General features: G+C 32.5%; 1 pseudogene; it reads left to right on the plus strand.

The window, feature by feature from the left end:
• Positions 1-5,221: 5,221 nt before the first annotated feature.
• LOC106981140 (olfactory receptor 6C2-like) lies at positions 5,222-6,152 on the plus strand (annotated as a pseudogene).
• Positions 6,153-6,856: the final 704 nt, after the last annotated feature.

Raw genomic sequence — 6,856 nt, forward strand, 5'->3', positions numbered from 1 at the left:
AACCATGTAAGTGGAGACGTGCTACTTTCATGAATCAACAAGTAAATATTATTAAGAGTTAAACTATTTTGAAATTAATCTACAGATTTAATTCAATCTTAAAATACAAGCAGAATTTCTTGTAGAAATTGACAAGCAATTATAAAATTCATATGGAAATTCAAAAGGCCTTGAATAATCAATTCAACTCTGAAAAGGACAAACTTATAGGACCTACCTTAATTTAACGCTTATTAGAAACCTATAGTAATCAAGACAGGGTGATATTGGTGTAAAGGTAGAAAAATAGGTCAGTGGAAAAGAATTGGGACTTCAGAAGTAAATCCCTACACTTATGGTCAACTGATCTTTTTATAAAAATGCAAAAACAATTCATTAAAGAAAGGTTAATCTTTTCAATAAATGGCACTGGAAGAATAGCCATATTTTTTTTTATTTTTTTTTTCAACGTTTATTTATTTTTGGGACAGAGAGAGACAGAGCATGAACGGGGGAGGGGCAGAGAGAGAGGGAGACACAGAATCGGAAACAGGCTCCGGGCTCTGAGCCATCAGCCCAGAGCCTGACACGGGGCTCGAACTCACGGACCGCGAGATCGTGACCTGGCCGAAGTCGGACGCTCAACCGACTGCGCCACCCAGGCGCCCCAGAATAGCCATATTTTTTAAATAAATTTTGATACATCTGTTGTACTATTTACAAATAAATATATAAAAATTAACTCAAAATGAATCACAGACCTAAATGTAAAACAAACTATAATACTCTTCGAAAAAATAACATAAGAAGACATTATTATTGGTTTAGGCAAATATTTTTTTAGATAAAATAGTAAAAGCATGATACATTTTAAGAAATGATGAAATACCATCTATCATAATTAAGAATTCTGCTCTTAAAAAGACATTAAGAGGGGCGCCTGGGTGTCTCAGTCGGTTGGGCAGCCGACTTCGGCTCAGGTCATGATCTCGCGGTCCGTGGGTTCGAGCCCCGCGTCAGGCTCTGTGCTGACAGCTCAGAGCCTGGAGCCTGTTTCAGATTCTGTGTCTCTCTCTCTCTCTGACCCTCCCCCATTCATGCTCTGTCTCTCTCTGTCTCAAAAATAAATAAACGTTAAAAAAAAAAAAAGACATTAAGAGAGTCAGACAAGCCACAAACTTGGAGAAAATATTTGTGAATCACATAACTGATAAAGGACTAGTATCCAGAATAAATAAAAAACTCTCAAAACTCAATAATAAGGAAAATCACAACCCAACTAAAAAAATGAGCAAATGATTTTAAAAGATACTTTACTAAAGAAGATACACAGATGGCAACTAAATGCACCAAAAGATATTCAACATCATTAGCTATTAGGTATACAAAAATTAAAATCACAATGGAATCCAATAGACCTACTAGAATGTTTCAAGTATGAAAATTGATCATACCAAAGAAGTGCACCAATAAAATATTCCTACACCACTGGTGGGACTGTAAAATCATGTGACAACTTTAGAAAAGTGTTGGTAGTTTCTTAAAAGTTAAATATATCCCTTCTATATGACCCAACCATTCCATTCTTAGGTGTTTATCCAACAGAAATGAAATTGTGTGTCATTAGAGAGGTTTGTGCATGAATGTTCATAGCAGCTTTCTAGGTAAGTGCCTTAATAAAACTAATATGACAGAGTATCTTTAAACAGGTGAATAGTAACCAAATTGTGATATATCCACAGATGGAATTTTACCCAGAAATAAAAGGAGTGAATAATAATGTGGATGAATCTCAAAAAATCATGCTGAGTAAAATAAGCCAAATGAAAGATGGTTGGCTGTAAAAAGCAGCAGGGGAAGGGGACAGAGAGGCAGGTAGCGACCAGGACTGAAGGACTTAACAAGAGGCACAAGGGCAACTTTGAGAAATACTGATATGTTTATTATTGTGATTATGGTGGTACTCTCTTAGGGGTATACATATGTCCAAACTTATCAAATTGTACACTTTAAATGTGTGCAGTTTACTGAATGTCAATTATATCTCAATAATGCTGTTAAAAAATTTTTAAAAACAAATAAAATTGACAGATTTGACTGTATAAAGCCATGAACTATATGCCAAAAAATCAGCATCACACTTTTAAAGATTTATTATAATCTTAAAATTCATATTTAAGATATTTTAAAAACAAGATACAAATAGGCATAAAAATAATGTCCACTGACACCTAATCATGCTGGCATATGTTTGATATAAATTAATGTTATGGCTTTTATTATACTAATTCTCTAAAAGTGGAATAATATTTTTATCTAGAAATTTTACTTCTACCAATCATTCTCACACATACAAAAATATTTATATGAAATGCTTTTGATAGAATGATTGAAAACTACAGAAAATAAAGAACACTGTACATTTAATTCAGGCACTGGTTTAAAACTGCCAAAATAATCATATAGTCAACATTAATAGTGACTGATTAGAAAAAAACAAATATATATCATGTGATAAATTAATATATGTAAATATATAAAAGTGTATTTGTTTGGTAAAATATACATAACATAAAATTTACCATTTTGAGTCTTTTGAAGTGGAAAAATCAATGGCATTAAGTACCTTTGTATTGCTGTGCAACCATAAAAGCATACATTTTGCATGCAATTATAAGATATGGATGAAATCTTTATGCATTCATAAATAATACTTATAATACAGTTGAGGCATTTGGAAAAAATATCTGGAAGGATAAAATCTATAATGCAAGCGGTAGCCTTACATAATTGTACAGTATAAACTTTTCCTTTTGCTTATCTGATTAAAATTAGCCAATGATAGTAAAACATTTATATAATAAAGGATTTTATCATATAATAAAGGATAAAAAACTTCCAAATGCCTTAGTGGATGTGAAAGTTTAAAACAAATTAACTGTGTGATTTAAATGATACAGTTGTCCTCCTGACCTTTGTCAAATGCTGCTATAACATCCTATCTCCAAAGACCGTCCCCACTGAAGCCAGTGTTATTGGTGTTTTTGCCAAACTTCATTAGTCAGAAAATTAATCACTCTTGACTGTAGGTCACCAAGGACCATTTATTTTTTTCACTTAGTAAAATTTTCTGCAAATTAAAAAGAGAAGTCACATTTGACATGGTAAAAGCGTTTCTCTTTGCCCTTATAATTCATCTCCTCCACCAGTGGAGGGAGTTCCTTAGCCCTTAAAGTAATTTATTTTCTTTTCAGTGATGGAAATAGTAAGAAAATATTTGGAGTCTAATAACAACACTGAGCCCATTACCAAGTCTGTCCAAGTTGTTGGAGAAAGTAAGCAAGGGAATTTTTATGCATTCCCAGACATGTCAGTGAACGTGAAGACATAAATACCTTTATAAAAATATCACTTTTAACATTGTGGTCTTAATATTACTGCGGTTAAACAGCTAACAGAAACTCTGATTTACTAACAGAAGATTAAGTATAATAAAGTTTGTTTCTTTGTCTATACTTCCCTTTGTAGGATCTAGAAAATGGATTTCCGTGATATCTTTTATATTTTTAATGTATTTAAGTTATATTTAAGAGGTGGCATTTTTTAGAATAAATTTCCTCTGTGTAGATAAATGTAATTGCCTGGAGGTTTGTATGCATAAGATATATAAACAAATTATATATAACAATGTAAGAAATATTTAGGGTAACTTTGGATAGATATTCAACCTCAAATTTAAAATAAAGTGTCTTCATATATAGAGAAGTATATAAATGCCCTTGCATTACTCTTCCCACCCCCCAAAAAGAACACCATAATGACTGAAATGACAGTATTTCCTTGTAGAATCTTGTGCTCATTTTAAACATATTTGAAAGGGAGAAAAAACAAAATCGGTTAGTTACACTTCAGTGTCAATCTGTTTATTAACTTCTGTCATAAAACATGTTATAATGTCTTGGGGAAAAATAGATATATTTTGAAAACTGAATAATGCTCACAGTTTGAGGGCCACTAAGATTTCACAGTGGTACATATCATGTCAAAGATTCAGAGAAAAGAAGGAAGGAAGGTGGGTGAGCTGCAAGTATGTTAAGATATAACTGTTCCTTCTGCACTCCATTGTACATAAATATTTGACAATTGTTGAATGAGAGACTAAATTTCCTAAGAGGATTCTAACTTTTGAGTAAACCATGTTCCCCAGTTAGGGACTTTTCTGTGTATTAGAAGCACTGTGAATGAGGTAAATTGTCACAAACATTCTGTCACAAACAATCCTCCCGCAACCTCAGTAAGAAGAGAACACAACAAGTTAAACAATAAAGTGAATTCACTCATAAAACAAATAAGCGCGATATGCAAGGGGAAAATATTTTCTATTGATCAGCATCAGAAAACCTCAAGGTTTAGGATATCGATTGTATATTAGAAACATTTGAGTCCCTACTAGTGTAGCATCAATGAAGATAAAATTATTCATTGACTGGAAGATGAGGGAGGGAAGATAAGGCAGTCATCACTTTTGTCAGTAGTAAAGGTAACACAAATTCAGTACACATAATGTGAATATTCAGAAAAACAAATAAGTAGGCTGTGTAACAGGAAGTGGTGGGGGGGGGGGCAATCAGCATAGTGTAAGATTGCTAATAAGAATTAAGTACACTTAACCTAAAAACACACCAAAAACCAAAAACCTTCTTTTGGAACAAAGCCCTCAAATTTTGCTCTAGTGTCTGTATAGTGAACCGACGTTATATTAGCATTGTTTATTTAAAAAGACCCAAAGAGCCAAGAAAAGACATGCAATAAAGGGTGAAATTTTGTCACTTAGATTCTGAACAGGGAAGAATTCTTCAGAGCCAAAGACATTTTTGTTACTCATAAAATGACACCCCTCAGTAATCTACTTAGTCACATGGAAAAATCCCAAGCACAGGATAGACATAAAATGTAAATAAATATATATATAAAATACATGTTTCTGTTATATTATAAACATATATGTTAATTATATATTAATATAATTACATTAGATATATTATATATTAATTATATTTATATAATTATATAATTTATATAATTAATATATTATATATTAATGTATTATTATATAATATATCTCATATTATAATGAGATAGAAATATAAAAATTTGAATATATTTTAGAACAGTTAAAATAATCTATAAGAAAATTTTTATGAATATCATATCCAGATTGGAGAGAAGTCAGAAGCCAGTGATGAGAAACAGTACAATAACAACATTCATTCTGCTGGGACTGACAGATGACCCTGAGCTGCAAGTTCTGATTTTTATCTTCCTATTTCTCACCTACACACTGAGTGTAAGTGGAAACTTGACAATCCTCATACTCACTTTTGTGGATCCTCACCTTAAAACACCCATGTACTTTTTCTTAAAAAATTTCTCAGAGATCTCATTCACATCTGCCATTATTCCCAGGTATTTGTATAGCATAGCAACAGGTGACAACATTACTACCTATAAAGCTTGTATCATCCAAGTATTTTTTGCTGACCTCTGTGGAATATCAGAGTTTTTTCTGCTGGCCACCATGTCCTATGACCATTATGTGGCCATATGCAAACCCTTGCATTATGTGATCATCATGAGCAAGAGGGTCTGCAGGATTCTCATCATCTGTTGTTGAATGGCTGGTTTATGTGTAATAATCCCACCACTTAGCCTGGGTTTAAGTCTAAAATTTTGTGACTCTAACATAATTGATCATTTTGCCTGTGATGCATTTCCCTTAGTGAAAACCTCATGTTCAGATACATGGTTCGTGGAATGGACAGTTATAATCCGTGCTGTGCTGACCTTGAATATGACTCTTACTTGTGTAGTTCTGTCATATGCTTACATCATCAAGACAATTTTTAGATTCCCTTCTGTTCAACAAAGGAAAAAGGCCTTTTCGACCTGTTCTTCCCATATGATTGTGGTATCTATCACCTATGGCACATGCATTTTCATCTATATGAATCCTACAGCAAAAGAAAAAATGACCATTAATAAAGGAGTTTCACTGCTCATTTCTTCTTTTTCCCCTACATTAAACCCATTTATTTATACCTTGAGAAACAATCAAGGTTAAGAAAGCCTTCAAGGACTCAATCAAAAGAATTGCCTTGCTCTCAACGAAGTAAAAGGAAATATTTTTAAAACATCTCAAAAACAAGAATAAATGTCCACAGACATTTTATTTTGCAAGTCCATAATCGTGTTTTTTAGTAATATATGCTTGAGTTACATTAATTTTCTCAACACTTCTTTAACCTCCCTTCCATTGAGCCCTTCTCATGCCACTTTTGTATTTTCATTTTTCAAACAAATATTTGATAGTTTTGCATATCAATTTCTTAAAAATTATTTTGAAAAGAAAGTAGCTTTATAATATTATTACAATATATAATAAAAATGATTCCTTGGGAAAATATAAGGCAAAATTCTTTGTGACTCTTCAATATACAAAATAAATAATATCCAAACACATGTAAATTTTAGGCAAAATATCTAAACTGGATGAATAATCACATAACTTAAAAAACACGTGACAAAGAATAATAGCACTTTTAATGTTGAGGAAATAGACCAAAATTCACTATTATGAACACACAGAAATACTGGATACTGGTTTCCATCACCTATGGCAGCCGCATCCTCATAGATATCAAGCCTTCAGTGAAGGAATCAGTGGCCATTAACAAGGGTGTGACAGTGTTCGCAACCTCCATTGCTCTGGTTCTGAACCCTTTTATTTATACACTGAGGAACAGGCAAATCAAACAAGCCTTCAATAACCCAGTCAAAAGAACTGTGATATTTTCCAGGAAATAAAAGAATGTGAAGC

The sequence above is a fragment of the Acinonyx jubatus genome, chromosome B4, assembly GCF_027475565.1.
Source record: "Acinonyx jubatus isolate Ajub_Pintada_27869175 chromosome B4, VMU_Ajub_asm_v1.0, whole genome shotgun sequence".
NCBI lineage: Eukaryota > Metazoa > Chordata > Mammalia > Carnivora > Felidae > Acinonyx > Acinonyx jubatus.